Source organism: Lepisosteus oculatus, chromosome 23 (genome assembly GCF_040954835.1).
Source record: "Lepisosteus oculatus isolate fLepOcu1 chromosome 23, fLepOcu1.hap2, whole genome shotgun sequence".
In the NCBI taxonomy this organism is placed as follows: Eukaryota; Metazoa; Chordata; class Actinopteri; order Semionotiformes; family Lepisosteidae; genus Lepisosteus; species Lepisosteus oculatus.
In genome coordinates this window covers 6,793,239-6,812,706 of record NC_090718.1, presented here as the reverse complement: position 1 = coordinate 6,812,706, position 19,468 = coordinate 6,793,239, and the positions used below count along the sequence as shown (strand labels likewise).

At 36.7% G+C, this 19,468-nt stretch overlaps 2 protein-coding genes across 4 annotated transcripts in view; one reads left to right on the top strand and one right to left on the bottom strand.

Moving 5' to 3' along the window:
* opcml (opioid binding protein/cell adhesion molecule-like) overlaps nucleotides 1-19,468 on the top strand; it is a 583,981-nt gene that overhangs the window by 417,312 nt on the left and 147,201 nt on the right. The gene's annotated exons all lie outside the window — the stretch shown is intronic.
* Nucleotides 1-19,468, bottom strand: part of LOC107075678 (uncharacterized) — a 686,550-nt gene that overhangs the window by 542,864 nt on the left and 124,218 nt on the right. The window contains exon 3 of the mRNA XM_069183079.1: nucleotides 13,327-13,444. The gene's annotated coding sequence lies outside the window, so the exon portion shown is untranslated. The remainder of the gene's footprint in view (nucleotides 1-13,326; nucleotides 13,445-19,468) is intronic.

Below are 19,468 nucleotides of genomic sequence, written 5' to 3'. Positions count from 1 at the left end.
TTGCATCGGTATACAGTATATGCCCAGCTCTCTGCCTCTGAGACTCTTTCAGGGAAATAGGGTCACAGGAGTAAACGAATAGAAACATACAGAAAGCCTTATTGTCAGGAAAGACACGGATAACTTATTCAAAGTTTAGGGAAGTAGAACATTTCAAATGTGTTTTGAAGATTTAATTAATATCTTGCACCTTGCAGCAGCTGAAGTTATTTGAAAGGATGCACGGTACTGCAATTAAATTGTAAAATTATGTTTAATTGCAATCGACTAAGTCTTGGGATCGTGCAGATGAAAGATGCATAATAAAAGCCTTTCTGATTACACAGGGCTCTTAAAAATCCTCTTTCAGAAGACAAACAAATCACTTTTATTGCTCTAGAAATATTAAACTTTTTGTGACTCCAGTCTCATACTTAAAGAGGGAAGGCTTTTAGTTTTCTTCAATAACCGAAAAATGGGTAACAGGTAGAGTGGGTATAGAAACTGTTGAAAACAATTTTTCAAAATGGATAACAGTACCTCAGTTCCTATTCCGCTGTACTTATCCACCCATTCTAACCACTCCTTCCAATTGAGGATCGTGGGAAAGCCGGAGTCTATCCTGGCAAGCAACAGGCACAAGGCAGGATACGCCCTGAGCAGGACTCCAGTCCATTGCAGGGCACACACAGACACAAACAGAGAGGCACACACTTGCACCAGTGTCAATTTCCCCAGAAGACAATTAACCTACAGTACCAGTATGCTTTTGGACCTAAGGAGGAAATCGGAGCACCAAAAGGAAACCCATGCGAACACGGGGGGAACGTACAAACAACACGCAGATAGTACCCCATGACTTGAATTGAACCCAGGGCCCCAATACTGAGGGCCAGCAATGATAACCACTGTGCCACCATGCCACCCTTGTACAGTACATTGTTTTCTAATGATTTAATTGAAATGCTGTGGTGTAACATAATTAAAATGTTGCGTACTAGGAGCCAATGAATGTTCAATGGACTCTATTATAAAATGTCAAAGTGTCATGGATATAGAATTTTGTATAGAAATCTATTGTTTTTTTTTATAAAGCACTTTAGCAGGAAACTGCTTACATCTTCAGAACTGTTTTGAGTGTCACCTTCCCCATGCCAGCATCTTCTTTGCCTGTAGACAACCAGAAAAATCAATACACTTTCCAGCTTGTGTCCTAAGTGGATTGCTCTTAATGAATAGTCATTCCTTCTTGCCTGTTGATCGTTTGTGTTCCGATATCCTGATTTCTTCCATTCTTACCTATGAACTTTCTAAGAACTCAAACTTGCAGGTTCTGAAAAAAAATGTCTGTTCTACTTAAACAATGTTTTGGTGATGTACAGTATGTGTGTATTGTGCCTGTTGTAGAGGATATACTTTTTTGATGTATTTGCCTAAAAGGAGTCCATAAAAAAGTGGTTGCAGGAATTTGGAAATGGAAATGAGAGAATCAGTTAAATTTAGAGATTTTGTAAAAAAATGCATCTGTTTTCTACATTTACTGTACTATACACATTCATGTTTTTGTGGGAAAAAAGTCCCAATACAATATTTTAATATTTTTAATAATCAAAAAGCATGAGATGCAATCCAGTTACCTCTGTTATATGTTACAACATACACAAACAAGAAGGACAACAATTAAACACAATGTAATAATCAAATGACATCGGAAGAATACAAACAAGTGATCTAAACACTTCAGCAATGCTCTATCTGTAAACGTGTTATTTTATTATTAAAATGCCTATGTCTGAGATGTCAAAGTGTATTAGGAGTTTTCATGACTTCTCCCCTTTTAATTATGGTTGCTTCTACATGTTAGAGGAAGAAATTATATACAGTAGGTCTTAAACATTTCGTATGCAAGAGTAGCAGAAACAAGTGCAAGGCTTTATTAAAGGTACCATCATGCTTGTGCGGGAGAGAGATCATGTTTGCCAACCCCTGCTGGTGACAGGCACCCCTATCATAAAACAGTCCCTTAAACCTTAAATCCATTTTTTAACTGCTTAATCTAACGAGGCAGACTTATCTCACCTGAGAGTTCTGCAGATGTTTTAAGTCCCCTGATACAGGGAATGGTTTTAAACACCTTTATTCAGATACGTATTTTGGAACACAGGAAACCATCTTTTTCAAGCATTGTAACATCTGCCTGTATGACGTTGAGTTTCCTCAAACAGTTTTGGTGGCAGTCTGGACAGCATCTCTTTAGTGCAAAATATGTTGTCAACTCTAATGAAGACAGAAGCTCTTACAGTACCATTTTCTTTGCTCATTTTAATATGTTCCTTCCTTTTGGTGTTTTTACATGGCTGAGAGACATTCCTATACCTTTTAAATGGTATACCAGCAATGAGAACTATTATAAAGAACGTGCGGTTCAAATATCCATTAAAACATTTTTTGGTCTTAATACGGCAAAAAGTCCCATCAGTAATTACAGCAGACTGTAGAATCCTGATTATTGAAATATTGCAATTAAAATACCCCAGATAACATTTCCATTGATCCAAATGTCTAATTGTAATCCATTCACTGATGAATCTTTTTTATTTCTTAAGTCATATTTGACAATTTATTAAAACAAAAAATAAGCAAGTAAATCTCATTCATTTCCATTTATAATTCTACTAGTGTAAACATTAGCCCCTAGCTGCTACGTAATGGCTTTATCACCCCCCAAAAAATGTAGAAAACACTTTAATTTAAATGAACATCATATTTTACTGCCAAGGAAACATATTCTTGCCCACTTCTTGTGTTAATTAAGTTATTGCAGCAGATGGGGAATTCAGTAAGTCCTATAGGATCATACTTAATACTGTAGTTCAGACATTGGATGACAAAGTTAACAAGACATTTTTCAGTTTCAGTGGTAAGGCAGATGTGAGTAATGAATAATTATGTGTTTAAAATGATATCGGGAATTAAAAAAAATGTAACAGAAAAACAATTCCCTTCAGTAGGGTTATTTAAAATATTTGGACTCAATATTGTCAGCCTGTTGAACAGAAGTTACTTTTCATGTACTGTATGTGTGCAACTACAACATGCAAAGTAATATTGTATATACAGTATATATATATATTTAAATGGGATTCTTATATTATTTTGTCAGTTTAGTCAATATACTGTATATGTCCTTTCTTAGCCCAAAGGACCTTCAGTTTTTACATTTGGATGCTGGTGCATACTGTATTACATTGATTCTATTACATAAATAAGGCTTTTAAATATGGCAATTATTTTTAACTTCCAATGTGTGCTAATAAACTTTGTAGAGAAACTAAATAAATTGATCATTAATCACAAAGCTCTCTGGGAAAGAGGGACATAACTGGGATTTCTTTTTAGCTAAATGGAACACTTTAAATTAATTCGTAATGTTTTGTAAAAACAGAGAACGAAGTTAATCCAATCAGCTCCGAGCCAGGAGTCCATCCAAGAAGTCTTCCCCAAAGACACTTAGAAGGCAGTACAACTGGAAATTTTACCACTGGATTAACACTATTTTAGGGAAATATCTACTGTATTTCACAGGCAGAGTAAGGTAAAAACTGCAGTCCATTTGGCACTATAGGCTTAAAATGCGGCCAAATTCTGTTTTAAAACAGGAGTTCCTTTTATCTGCATAAAACAGGGTTCAACAACAATGATGACAAGGGAATGATTTCTATTGTAAAAATATTGTGTCCAAGATTAGCTCTGAGTCTCACAGGAAATGTTTCCAACTTTCTACATGAACCAATGGTAGTATTTTACTAAACATCTCACTTGGGTTAGCTGTCTTGCATTTAAAGTAAAAATGATATGACTGTATATGTTGGTATAAATACACTGTACTGTATATAAATGTATACGTGGCACAGTATGTGGGAGTTTTTTTTAAAGGCTCAGTAAAAAAATCAAGATGCATAATAATGATAATACTAGTGAGAGATGGATGGAACGTGCTGTCACAATTATGGCACTGACAATACATGCTGTCAAACTGTCTTTTTACATCTGACTTTTACAGAAAAAAATGTCATTGTCTTGGACAAGAGGGACTGACTGGGTAAACAATGGACTCAAATTCTAATCCAATCTTTCAACAGCTACTTCAGCTGGGTCTCCTGACTGGATTGATAGTGAACTGGGGGTAGATGTTCAAAAATTATTATTGCGCAATGATAAGCTATTACCAGATAGTTGGAGTTCAGTGTCTGGAGAATTTCAGGTTCGGAGTACAACACTGTCTTCAATATGTTGGCTGGACAGCCCATGGGGCACAGAAAATAGCTGTTGTTTTGTCGCTGTGAAAATGGCATGGCCTATAATTAAGGTAAAATGAGTTCTGCTTCGTGACTCTGACTACTTCAATTTCCAAAGTGCCCAGATGCAGCAAGATAGTTAGAAAGCAGGGGAAGGCAAAACAAGACGTCGAAGGTTGATTACTTTTTTGCTGATACAAAAGTACAATCAGAAAGCTAATTTAAAAAAATTCAAACAGAAATCCAATGTGTTCATTTTTATATGTTTTACAAAACATACGAGCAGCTTGTGTTTGTTATTCTGATCTACTACTTGAACATATCATTGTGCAGACTCTCTTGGCTTTGTGCATGGGGTTTCAGGAAGTAACTAAAGTGTCAAGTGAATGCAAGACAATTTCTCGACTTAAGAATGCAGAACACTTCATATCCGCTTCACTGTTATCTAACTCCTTGTGAGGTGTCACTCTTAATGTGTTGTGGTTTAACAAGGATGTTAAAAGCTTTGCAGCTGAAGGAGACAAATTTAACACATACGAAGATTGGTGGGTGTATGAGCATCCTGTTGTTACAAAGTTCTCTTCAGACGATAACAACTTAGAATACCATATACCACACAATTTCACATAGCAATATTCAGGGGAAGGAATGTTAATCGAGGATATATACTCCCTGGGAAGACAGCTTTATTGAAATCAGCCTCGCAGTGTGAGCTTTCAAAAGCTACTTTACACCTGAAAGCTTTGGGATTGCAAGTAGTGCATTGTTGATTATGTTTTAAGTATCATTTGCCATCCACTCTGCTTCCTTGCTGGATGTCCTTTAAAAATCAAATGGAATCTCAAAGGAATATTTTCGGATGGGCTTGCTTGCGCATGTACACATTCGAGGATTGAGAGATACAGAAGCGTATGCCCACATGCAGCAGATTAAGGATCTGAGATTTAGAATTTTTTTTTCCTTCCTTCTTCCAGTTAGAAGACTGCAGCTCAGATAGAGTTATGGCTTCCTGGGGTGTTTGACTAAGAGCATACGGGAGCAAACGTTCCCAATTTAAAAACGGTTAAAAAATAAAACCCAAATACAGAAAGTGAACCAGGCTGGGTAAAAATAGTAACTTTTTTGTCATGGAACGGTGATAAAATTGGGAATTTTTCAGGGCAAGAGGCACTTTTGAATTTATTTCCCATGCTATTGTTGTACCCAATATAAGAAAGACTACAAGTTACTGTATATTCCCGACAGCTAGCATAAACTAGTACTCATGTACAGAAGATAATTAAAAAGTCTCCGAGCTGAAGGTGGTGTTACAGGATATGAGAAACTAGAGAAAGGAATCTACATTTACATGGTTGCAGATGGCTGCTGAGCAACATTCATTTCTTAGAGATGGCAACATTGCCATCTTGGCCTTATTATAAAAAAGGCACAAATATCACATGGTTTCCTCCAGGTGTCACCCCATCTCATTAACAATGTCTAATGTAAAACAAGTGTTAGTCGGTTAATTTATCCTGATCAAACAAGGCTTGCCAAGAGCTGTCTGGCAGGGTGGTAACATGCCATCTTCTACTGTACATATTGTTACCTTGTGCTCTTCTTTTAGATACTGAGAAGGCTTTTGACCATTTGGAGAGGGACTATTTGTTATCGATTTTGTACCATATGGTACTACAGAAAATGTGGCCAGATCCGATGTCCTTGAGTGCTGGGGTGAAAGGTGATTTAAGGTACAGTATGTGGAGGTAGCAATTATTGTGCACTTGTCTCTTTAGCTGCTGCAAGGTCCTTATTGCACTGGGGGGGTGGATAAATAATAAATATTGATGTTAATATTAACAATAACAATCACAGAAGAAACACAAGTCATACATTCTGTGCTTCCAGCCTCATTCTAGTACAACTGCATTTCAATAATCTTATCTTGAGGTTGCTGATTTAAATACTTCTAAGAATGTTGTATCGAAGCTGGTTATCAAAGAGATGGAATTTACAGAGATTCTTTTGTCTCTGAATCTATATGCCATATGTATGTGATCCATTTATATTCCAGATATACTGTAAATAAAGCTGATAGTAGATAGATACTATATATCAAGTTGATCAAGTTGGGGTTTTTATTTTTTGGCAATCAATCCCTTTTGAAAACAGAGCACTTTCAGGACATAACAGCGATTCGTAATTAGCAATGATTAAAACATGACCACAAGGAAATGAGAAGTCTGCACTTGAGGCAGCCCAGTTTATTATAGTGAATTTAAGCCTTTTCTTTCTTCAGGCTTACTACCTTAATTTTTATCTTGTGCAGGTCTGGGTATTTATTTACTGCAGTGCCAGTAGTTAATGTTTTCCAACTATTTAATGCTGTATTTGAAAAAAAAAATGCATTCATCAGACTTGCAGTCAGTTTAAGACAAAACCTCCAAAAAGGGTTAATCCAAGTTACTTTGGGAATCACATTAAAAGCAAAAGCACAGTCAAGAGCACACAGTGAAACATCATAAAAGTGGAGCATGTATAAAAGGGTTTTTGCTACTTAACAGTAAAGAGTAGACAGGGGGCATTTCCACCTGTAGGAAATAACCTGTCAAGGTTATCTTTCTCTTGACTGAGAATTGCTTTTTAACTAAATCTCCTCACAGAAAATGTTTTTTTTTACATCTCAGGGTATTAATTTATTACTAAAGTCCCTCATAAAATTATACAAATAGTCTGGTTTAAAGTTACTGTCTAAATTACTGTTAATGCATAAAATAAAAAGGTACAGTAAGTACAGTAATCTTACAGTCTCTGTTGACTGAAATTGCAAGTTACAAGATACTGTACTAGACTGTATCTAGATACTGTATATTTGTATATGTGGTAAACTGTTTTCATTTTCTGCTTTGTAAAGTCTAGTTTAAACTTATTTGTAATTATACTGGAGTTCTCACAATAAATCATTGAGTACCAAGACAGTGCTTCATCCATCATAAAAACCTATGGGTTCAGTGGAAGAACTGGAGTCTAGGAAATGGCATTTGCTGTCTAGGGAATCTATATTCAATAAAGTGATATTAAGTTTCTTGGAAAAAATACACAGTCAAAATGAAATACCCACCAAGCCATGTAGAAGCATAACACACGACCATTACAGTCTTTAACAGCTGCAGATGAGATGCCATTTAACCATTCAAGCTTGTTGCTCATATTTCTGAACAGCCTCACAGTTCAAACACTACGCCGGCAGAACGGCAACGTAGATCCGACTAGTGTTTGAGGAATCCAGAGGACCGGGCAAAACGTCATACTCTGGAAGAACGTGCATAGTCCACACAGACAGCTCTCCCAGCTCTCAATGGAACTCAGAACTATGCTACCATATCACCATCATCGCTATGTTCGCTATGCTGTACGGTACACACTGCATATTAAGAAAAAGAGTCTTTGTCTGACCTGCTCCCTTGAAGAGGCATGAGCCATGACACTTGGGACAAGTCAACTCAGTAATTCATGACCAAAGCATACAAATGCATGGAAGGCCAAATTCACCAAAGCACCACCATATTCAGCTTTATAGTCACAATTTTACACTGAACAGGAGTTAAAAGATACATGCAAAAGTGCACCATGAAGGCAAAAACACAGCCACCCTATGAAACGCAGATCTCGTAAAAAATCTGTAAATTAATTATGTGTAAAATGATCCAGTAAACAAAGGGCATGTTAATTTTCTTAATTTGTTAACAAAGAAAAGTAAACCATAGATGGTCTACTTAAAATGACATATAATTCAATTTTTCACTATTAAATATTTGCTTTATCGGATAACTGCTTGATTCTGTTAAAACTGCAACACGTGCAAAGGAACTTAGCTTAATTTGAGGACACATGGGAGAAAATTTGTTTCATGCTGATTTAAGGCATACCCTCACTGTGAAGGTGTTTTTTCCTCCTGTTTCCTCTTTTCAGAGGGCACTCTGGACCTCACACTGTATGTGTGCTTGTGTTGCTCTTAACGCATATTATTGACATACAGTATGCTTCTCAACCAGTTACATGATATCATTATGACAAGACATGCTAAATCAAAATGGCACATGCCATCTGAGTATTAAACAGGGGATAGGATTGAGGACAAAATGGTGAGGTATTATTGTTTCAACACTTTTTTATGTTTCTCTTACCTCATCAGGAAAATAGCTTTCCCATCTGTCTTTTGTATGCCTTTTAATAAACTCCCTTCTTTGACAACTGTCTTTTATTTTTTTCCCATTCCCTGGTGAGGGAAGGAAATATGACATATTACTTGTCATGTAGCATTTGGCCTTTCGTATCTAATCCCAGCACAAACAGCATGATGAGGGAAGAAACTGACAGGGCTATTCAGGGAAAGCATAGCTTTTCAGTGTCAGAACGGTGACAGTATAATAATTTTGCTCATTGGTCTCACCTTAGTGAAAATCTGTTGAAAAAAGAGCATTACAAGGAGCCATAATTTGGTTTATTATCATTATTTCATTTGCAGATTTAGCTTTTAGAAAATCAAAACACTTGCAAAAATAAATTTAGCAGAACAAAAAAAAATGTCATCTTGAGAATGAACCTCAAAGAGCCTGATGTTGGAAGAGAGGGGCACAAATAAGGATCTGCAGTACTGTACTGTATTTACTGAGTATATTGTGATTTGGATGAATGACGGCTTTCTGTGTTATTTCATGTGAAACCACATTAGGTTAACCATGCAATCCACCTAGTCATGTAAAATGAAAAAACAACAACAACTGATTTAATTCTGCTTATTGGAGGGGCTCAATGATTACAGTTGGTAGAAGAAGCAATCAAGGATGAAGGGAAATAAGAGGAAGGGATGAGAGGAATATTTGTGTCAAAGTGCACACACTGCCTGAAGGACTTCGAGGGAGAAGCTGCAGGTGAAGCCTTCATGGCCATTCAAAAGGTCCTTAATCACAACAGAAAAACCTGACACTGAGCACTGTATTTTTTATATAAATATTAATGTTTTAGGAAATGTAATGGACTTATAACATGGTCTGTACAAAGATTCAAAGACCACAGTAGTAAAAAGAGTTTTAATTCTGATAGACCATCAAATGTGAACTGTAAATCACAGGTGTTTTCCCACTAAAAAAAAAAGAATATTCTAATATAAAAAAATCAGTGTTTCAATCCCCCAAAAATATTTTTGGTAAAGCCTGTAATGTACTTTATACAGTACCTAATGATCAATCCTATTTGTTTCACTTACTTGCAAACAAATGTCTGATTAAATGTGAATCGATCCGATAAGATAATTTTGGGCTGTAAACTGATAGTGTTAAACTAGGCTATTATTCTTGTAAGTAAAAAGGCTACAAACTGATGTTAGCATTGTATTTTATTATGCTGAGCAATGTAAATTGCATATTTGTTTAATGTTCTCTGAGGAAACAGTGTCCAGACAGCACAGAGCTAAGAAAACATTTGTCAGAGTAGGAAATCTTTGTTGAAACAGTCTGCTTTGGTTGAAAGTCAGAGCAGTCAGGCAAAGGAATGGAAATGAAGCAGCGTCTTTGACAGCACGAAACTAGCTTGGAGGAGGCTGCAAGGGCTTTCCTTTCTTTCTGCTGTGTGGACTTGCAAAGGAACAGGGCTTCATTTTGGGAGGATTTGTCTTTCTCCCAGGAGTACTTCTCCACGGGGGAAAAGCAACATAGTCCAAACATACAGCAATCTGGTTTTCAGATTATTATTTATTAACACCCTAACTTCATGTTAATGTTCTCATTCTGGCACATTGTCTTAGGACACCCATAAGGTAGCAAATGCATCATGTTAATACCCATGTCAAACCAATAGCACCTACACTAGTTCAATTAACTGCCTTGAAGTGGCAATACACCATCTACTGTCTCCTCTCACGGTGTATTTTCATTATGCATATCTTGTGTATTTATTTTTGGTTTTGGCATTACTTTATGTAAAGCACACTGAGATGCTACTTTTAAAGACACTATATAAAATAAAATTATTATTATTAAGAGTTATTCTTTTCTTAGGCCCAACAATAAGTATTACTGCACAGCTGCATTCGTAAGGTCTAACTCAATAGAAATGCCCCTAAAATGTTTTTGTCTGATCAAGAAACTGCGTAAACCCCACTATTCTTAGAGTCAGATGCTTAATATCTGTTTCATGAAAGCATGGCAGCAGACAGTCAAAGTGGCAAAAGAGAAGATAATTTCCACTTTTAATCTGAAGGAGGAAAAACAAGATGTACCCCAGCAATGGTAGAGATGTCTTCAGAATGCCTTTGATGAGCAGATAATCTATTTTCATTTAACTGAAAAAATATTAGTGAAGTAAAATTTAAAGGAGTTCATTTTTCAATTAAATACAACATTTTCTCTCTCGGAATATCTTTGAGAATCAGGACGAATATATATCTGATTCCCTTTGCTTTTACATCAGACAAAAGAGGTGTAAGTGCAAATGCTAGCATAGTATGAAACAAAATGTTTTTTTTTTTAATTATGCTCTCTAATAAGGATGGGATGTCACACTTCAGTGTAGAGTCACGCTCATTAAATAATTTTGTAAACCAACACCCTATTCAATTTGTAACCAACCTGCTTTTTGGAAGCCAGTAATTACATTTTAATTTAAACTGTGTGAGTTCACTAATGAAATAATGCAATTTAATTCTCCAATAATATTGAATTGCTGTGCATCACTCTTGAAATATTATCACTTTTGATTTCATATAAAATCGTCAGTGTTTCTAATGCAGAAGAGTCTTTAAATGCACCATTAATACATACTGTATGTAAAGTATTCAATAGTAGAAGCTGTAATAATAATACAATTTTATTTATGGGAGAATTTCAAGAAACTTAAAGACTGTATGACAGCACACATATAAAACGCAACAGAAAGAAAAAGAAAATGGCAAGAGAAAAAAAGCACCGTAAATTGACTTAGTGAAACCAAGAGCAAAAATAAATTATACATTAAAAGCTTTAGTGAAAAGATAGGTCTTGAAGTCGACAGTCGCAAAGTCTCTAATGGGTTTGGGCAATAAGTTCCACAGACGTGATTCTGCACACAAAAAAGGCTCCATCACCCAATGAATGGAGCCTGATCCTGAGCAGAATAAGAAGGCCTGACTCATCAGATCTCAGATTAAATGCTGGACTATTCTTATAAAATAAATCCTTAACTAATCTAGAACTAGATCATTCGGTGTCTTATACAGTACGTGAGTAAAATCATTCAAAAGTCCACTGTAAATCTTACTGATAGACAATAAAATTTCCAGATGCATGTGCTGTGCTGATGCAGATTACTTTTCAATTAGACTTGAGCTGCAGATTATGGATAAATGAGGCCTTTTTAGATCTTTAGTGTTCTCAACATTTTAGGACAAGTTACCTGAGGTTCTCCTTGTTTGAGGATAAAGTGATTCACAGTAAAATTTAATTTGCATTGTTACATACTGTAATGTGCAACACTACAAAAGTATTTGAAGAATCACGTTTTTCAGATGTTGCTGCTGTAAAACTTGACATTATTTGTTATATAAAACAACCTATTACATTCAAACTAAAGTAACAGAAAAAAAATACGAGAGAAAAATGGAAAAGTCATTATTGTAGAAGTATTCAAACCCCTTGCTATGGCAAACATAAATGAATTTAGGTGCACACAATTACCACTGTGATGTCAACAGTGACTCTGAAAAAGCTAGAGTTCAATGGCTGAGACAGGAGAAAATGTCCAGGAATCAAAGCCAGTCTGCATGGCAGAATGGCAAAAAGGAAGCAATTACTGGTGAAAAAAAACACCTTAAATCTTGCATGGTGTTTGCTACGAAGCATTTAAGCAAACATGTTGGCAAAATCTGTTCACAAGTCACACAGTAGAAACACTTTAGTATGAATGCAAAATGCCTACTGAAAATAGCACACCACTCAGTCAACACCATCCATGCTGTAAAATATGGCCATGGTAACATTATATGATGGGGCAGCTAAACATCAACAGGGAACAAGAAGCTTGTCAAGACTGAGGTGAAAATGGATGGAGCAAAGTACATATAAATCTTAGAGGAAAACCTACTTCTGTCTGTTAAAGACCTAAAACTGGGACGGAAATTCACCTTGGCAGGAGAATGGCCCAAAGCACAAGGCCAAACCTGCACTGAATTGTCTTAAAAATAAGAAAATAAATGTCCTTGAGTGGCCCAGTCAAAATATTGACTTGAATCGTATTGAGAATCTTTAGAAAGACTTGAAAACTGTGGTCTTAAGTGATCCCCAAGAAAATTGAGAAAACTTGAGCAAATCTGTGATGAAGAATGGACAGAAATTGCACAAAGCAGGAGTAAGTTGGTTAGCATCTACCGAATAGTACATGGGTCAGAATACATACAGTATGCTATCGATATATTTAATTTTTTTCTCTTGACTTTTGACTGACATTCACTGTAACTCATCCTTAGAATTTTTTGGTTTGATCATTCATATTTGGTCTAAAGTAAAATATTTATAAAAAAGTGTATTCATCATTTTGTAATTCCACAAAATAGGACACCATAGGAAGAGTTTGAATATTTTTACAAGGCAGAATAGCTGGGTAATCACTAAATTTATTTTAGTCACACTCATTACAACAAAATTACACTTTGATTATATAACATACTACCTGCAGTTCCTGCTTGTCTCTTCAAAAAAAAAAGTTCACAAATAGAGCAGTGAAAACAAAAATGGTCCAAATAAAACATCTGCTTTATTAGGCAACATTAATTTTCGTTCATAAGGAACTACTGGGAAACCCCAAATCCCTTCTAGGTTCGAAATGTTCAGATGAATACAGTGTTCCAATGTACAAAATATCATAGGAAGATAAAGAATACAAATAAAATAGAATTCTGCAAAAGCTTTGGGTGTGAAAATAAACTACCATGGAATAAAAAATAGGATGATAATATCACTCAGAAAAAACACTGGCATATGAGTGATCTGAAGTGCTATCAGAATTCTATCAGCTGATCTGCATGCCATCCACTCACCATGAAAATGTTTTTTCATTCCTTTCCTCTGCCAGTTCTGGCACTTTCACCGCCTCCGTCATGCTCATCAAGAATACATTATCGGCGGCGGGTTGAAAACAGCAAACTCTTGCTGCGCCTGTGCCAAACGCAGATGAAATAATGAGAACGCCAGACTCCACAGACAGAGGAACTGACAAGCCAGGGATGAAGAGAGTCAATTCTTGAAAACCTTATTCAAAATAAAGACATGTATACATAACTTATACAAAAAATATTTGTTTTCAGATTTGAAGGAAGTTTTTTTTCATATTGTTAAGAGAACTGAAAACACCTTACCATTTAGATTTCCAGTTTTAGTATAGCCAACACACAGCGAAAGAGGAATGTTTTTAAATTACTTAAACTACTACAGCAGATCCAGTCCTATTGCACTCATGAATAAAAATAATGCCATTTTAAACAGTTTTCCAATTATCAATAAGAAGCACTTTTGCATCATTGCAAATTCAGGAAACAAAGTAATTTAAAAGCTTCTGTCACTACAGTACTTATCACTTAATGCAATATGTTTTCAGTGGGGATGAAAATTGTATGGTTTGTAAGTTCCTTGCTTTGCCTGAAAGTGTAATTTGTTTTTGCTCAAGAAAAAATAAGTAAATACCTATTTCTAAAAAAAAAACAGAAAAGACAATAGCCACATACAAAACAAAATATATGGTAAGAGGAGTTCTTCCTCTAACCCATGCCTTTTCAGAATCAGAGCTTTTCTCAAGTTTATTAAAGTAATGGGAGTGTTATCTCTTCCAGCACATTACGTATTAAACGCATTTTCGAAAGCTACATATACTGTAATTCTCAGATGAAGTGGGGAAAGACTGTAAACGTTTCTCAAAGGATACACATGTGAATAAATATTAAATGCTTTGTTGCAGTGCACTCTGTGTGTTTCTTGATTTTAGCTGCCGTCATTTATATTAAGGAGAAAGCTTCCACCCTGAAACTTGACAGGTAAGAGCAGTGACAGCGCTGAAGAGAACAGCATGATGGATGCAGGGACACAATAGTTGGAAGGGTACTGTTTGTCATAAACCCTTTTCAAATTGACTCTAATTTTGCTCAGCTCTGGACTCATACAGAGCGTCATCTGCTCTAGCCTTTTCTTATTTGTTAATTTCTTATTGTTTTTTTATTTATTTTGTGTGTTGTTTACGATTTAAAAAAAAGATTCCAATAAAAAGCAAAAAAAGAGGGCAGAGAAGGGCATGGAGAGCAAAAGAAGTCAAGCGTCCACTACAGGATGAAAAGTCTAACGCCTCGTTGCCTGGTGGGACTAGCAGTAGATCTATGATGAACCCACGGACTGGACGGAGGGCAGATGAGTCCCAGGGGGGCTCCAGGTGGTGCGCTGATAGGACAGTGGGGCTGTGTGCAGGCAGGGGTGCTCTCAGCCCTCAGGTGGACAGGTGGAGTAGTCAGCAGGGAACGCCGTTTTAGTGTCCGTGGTCGGGAAGGCAGGAGATGAAAGCCAGAGAAAACCAAATGAAACTCATCCAAGGCATAAAGGGGAGTCCAGGAGGTGAGTGCAGTAAAGGTCAGGTCCAGGGGATCACGGTAGCAAGGGGCACTAGGGATTTCCAAGTCAGTGTCATAGAAACTAGCAGGGTCAAAGCCAAGGGCCAAAGGGTCACAGAGTACACTACCACAAAGCATTTAAACATGGAGGGGTTACAAGCCAAGGAGGATCTGGGAACTTGATTGAGAATGGAAGCAGGGGGTCAGGAATCAAAACAAAGCACAGCTGCTTGGGACAGATGGCAGGCTTCTCTTGTTGGACAGGTGTTTGTTCTGAGGTAGGCTCTTAAAAAGGCTATCAAAATACTATCAGTCCCTCCTGCCCTGGCCACAAGTATTGGGACACATTCACTTTTAAGTAATTTTCTGAATGTTAAGCAAAACAAGTAGTTTGGACTTTGATGTCCCAGTACAGACGTTGTGCACTGTCATTAGAAAAAACAGCCCTTTTGTATTCTCCGTGTGGAGAATTATCCATACTTGCCGAATGTATCTGGAACTCCCTGAGGAAAGAGGAGGAGGATCAGACTCCACTCCATGGGTCACTCTTTGCTAGAAAGCTGTAGAATCCCTAGTTGTCTAATCCCATCCCTACCATTCCTGCCCCATGGTACTCTCCATGAACCAGAAAACAGCAGCTCTTTGCGACTGATGACAGTAGTAAGAATTAGAGGTCTCCCCCATGAAGCTCTGTGGATCTTTCAACATGTCAACTTTTCTCTAGCACAAGGTTCTGTATTGTTGGCAGTTACAGTGCATATTGGGTACATTTTGCATTAATCTAAAAGAATGCAGTCTGTAATTGTAAAGCATGGATTATGAAGCCAATCGCTGTATAAGTTAACATTAAAAAGACACAAATAACCCTTTGCACAGTAGTAGAGAAGCATGCACAGTTTTTATAATATTGAACTTCTGGTTGCATGATTGCTGAACATGCATTAAACTGCTTTATATATTTATAAATATCTCCATTGCTGTACAGTATATGAATATCAGAGTGTAACTACAATTGCAGCTGAAATTAAATCTGGGCTGTAACGGGACATGTTTTTCACATTACTCTTTTAGAACACTGGTTGCTTTTTATTCCCCCAGCTGTCTAATTGCAGTTCTCTCTGATTTTGCATTTGTATCATGGCCTGATCCCACCGATACTCAAATGGATTCCTAACCCCATTACAGAACATGACAGGAATTGTCTACAGGCTGAATTGACTTATTTTATCCCTTGCCTGTGGGAATAATCTCTAGTGCAGTACTGTGAGCCACAGAACTGCAAACTCTGCTTGTCAACGGGTGACTTCCTATTCTAATCTTCTGAGCCAATCAATACAATCTCATCAATGTCATTCAATGTTAACCTCTATTTTATTGGGCTGTGCTATTACTTCTATAGTTTTAATGGAGTAATGTAGTCCCAGGTAGACGTCATATTCCCCTGCCATCTAACACAGCAATATCATTTTGAACAGATTTATTAGAGTTAAATAATTATCTGAAAATTTAGAAATTTAAAAAAAAACCTCAAAATCACTCTCATCTACAGTAAATGTCTGATCTTACAAAAAAAGAGAGATATTTTACATCTTTTTAAAAAATCCATTCCTCATTAAATATAACCCCTTTTTAACCTGCAATTTGCAAGAGTTGGATTATTTCCAGATAAAACCTCATAGTTAAGAGGCCTCGGGACATACAGTAGATTTAGGTACAATACTGATGAACAATCTCCTTTTAAAAGATTTAATTACACTTCTGCACCCCAAAGCACGATACTCTTAGGTTAAGGTTATTGCTACATGCCCCAAAGGTTCAAACTTGAATCCAAGTCATAGTACTGTATGCAAATCTGGTTCTAAGGGATTTAGAGACTTCACTATTAATTTATAGGCCGCACTGTGACAGAGACCTCCATATAATTCCTTGTTCAGTCCACTAAGCCTGGATAGTGAAAGTATTAGATTTTAAAGTAAACGTCATATGTCTACTTGCTGTAGCAATGCAAATAAAAACCAAAGCCACATCTTAAAGTAGAGCAGAAAAACAAGAAAAAGATCCTCATTTAATCAAACAGATTTTTTAATGTATTGTTATTAAAGCATGCATTCCTAAAAAAAGGTCATACAAAGTCCAAGATACTGTATCTCAATAAGCAAAACTCTAAAGTCAAAAAAAGAGCTCAAGGTGTCCTGTCTTACTTGTCTGGTCGCTTTACCATTAAAAGCACTTGATAATGACTTATGAAGCAAGCATCTTTGACCTGAGGTCATTCTTTTGAAACAAAACTTATAGTATGTTATTTGTAAATTGTTTGAGGACCATCTCCCATCACTGAGGTGGTAAATGAAACAAAGCAGTTCGGAAGAGTGGGGTGTCTTATAAACTCTAATGTGCAATGCAAATGCTCTGCAAATTTCAGTGACAGGGGTCAGCACTGAAAGGTTTATATTGAGCTATTTTGACAGCTTGCTTTGGAAGTCTCAGTTACAAATCGCAGTAACTCAAATTCATTCAAACCCATTAAATTGTCATAAAGCAGGGAATGAAATGCAGACAGAGAGGAATCCCATTTCTGCAGAGTGAACCTCTCTCAGGGACCTCCTAGTGTTAAGATGCGAGTTAATCCTGGACACATTTGAAGGGATATTACTACAACATGTTAACAATCCCCAGCCTCCACCTTATCATTATGGGACAGAATGACAAAGCACCCATTGCCAGCTTTACAATATAATACCCCAGTTATACAGAACCCCACTTCACACTATTGATCATTGCTACCATTGGAGCACCAGCTGCTCTGCAATGAGATTCTGTAGACACTTCAACATATGTGTATTTACTTTACCGTTAAATCACATGTGTTGTACCTGAGGGTGGCATGGTGGTTAGCAGTGCTGGGCCCCTGGGTTCAGTTCCGGACCTGGGGTGTTGTCTGCGTGGAGTTTGGATTGCTCTCTCAGTGTTTGCTTGGGTTTCCTCCCACAGTGCAAAAACATACTGGTAGGTTAATTGGCTTCTGGAGTGAGTGTATGTGTGACGGTGCCTGTGTGTGCCTTGTGATGGACTGGCGTCCCATGTATCCTGCCTTGTGCCCTTTGCCTTCTAGGGTACTGCCTGTAGCAATAACCTTAACCTAGGGTTAGAGAGGCTTGGGTTTGCCCTCAACCCTGAATAGGATGAGGCTGTCAGATGGGTGGATTCTGTAACTGTATTACATAATTATTATTTAACATACAGTACACATGATTCAAATATAAACTCACGTTGTGAAAAAGTTTATTTATATTGCAATTATTGGTTCAGGAATAGGATTATGTACAACTGCGTGTGTACACATCTAAACTTAAAAGTATTATAATTTGCTAGAGTAATAATTGCTTAATGCATTTACAATGTTGGTCATACTGTATGTTTTGTACGTAGAGTACAGTAAATGTATTTCATAGTGTAAACCATCAAAATCTAATTACAGAGTTAATAATGTCAAATAATAACGATGCATATCTGATTTGTTAGTTAGTTTTGTTAGTTAACACACATAGATCTACTGTATGTAAAATAGATTTGTGCTCGTAAGAGGTTAGATATCTTATTTTGATACTTGTATTTGTTCACTGATACAGCTGTTAGGCTGGGGAGTACCGTGAGCTTAGCTTAGGCAAACAGGATCTTTAGCATTGAAATCTGTAACAGTTAAGTGCCACTCTGCCTGCGGTTGACATGGTATTTAAAGTACTTTTTACCATGACAAAGCAATTGATCCCCCCTTTATGTCCTGCTGTCTAAAAGCTGTACTTCTCCTTCAGCAAGAGGAATGGGTGTAACATGTATAAAGTCCTCACTGAACAGAGGTTTTAAAGTACAGGTACTGTAATTTTCAGGTGTACCTCCACCACTTCTGAGTTTTTTATCACTGCAGTTACAGAAAAACACCCAAAACCTTCCATTCTGACCATCATCTCAGTTGTCTGAACCATGTTGTTACAGTACATGGCTAGTATTCTGAAATCTCCTGTTGTTATATTTCTAAAATATACCACGCAAAGCAAATATCAAGAATCTCTTCCACTGCTATTCACAAATCAAGCTATTCTGCTTCAATGTATTTGCCTTAATATAAGCATTCAGAATTCTTACACTACTCGAGTTTACAATGTGTTCACATTTGTTCCAGACAATGAAAGCTGAAACTTTTCGATTGAAATCATATCATGTAGAATGCAGCTCAAAAAGCAAGCACCACTTTGCCATTTTAAGAAGAAATTTAATGGATTTAATTCCAAAACAGTCAACAGTAATATCCATTGGCAAGAATCCATCTATTTTGCATGTTAATTGTGTGCACAGTTCTCAAGGAAAATAAAAAATATAAGGCACTTGAGATGGGGAAGGTAACAGCAGCCACACATTGTAAAATGTGAATTCAGGGAGGTAATTAAAATGCATAATGCAAATAATATGCAATTTGAGCTCTTAAAGAACAGTAGTAATTAAAAGGGAAACAAAAAAGGTGGACAGAAAATACTGTTTGGAAGTGAGCCTTTCAAACCTTATCCACTTAAGGTCCAAAGACAGTCCTACA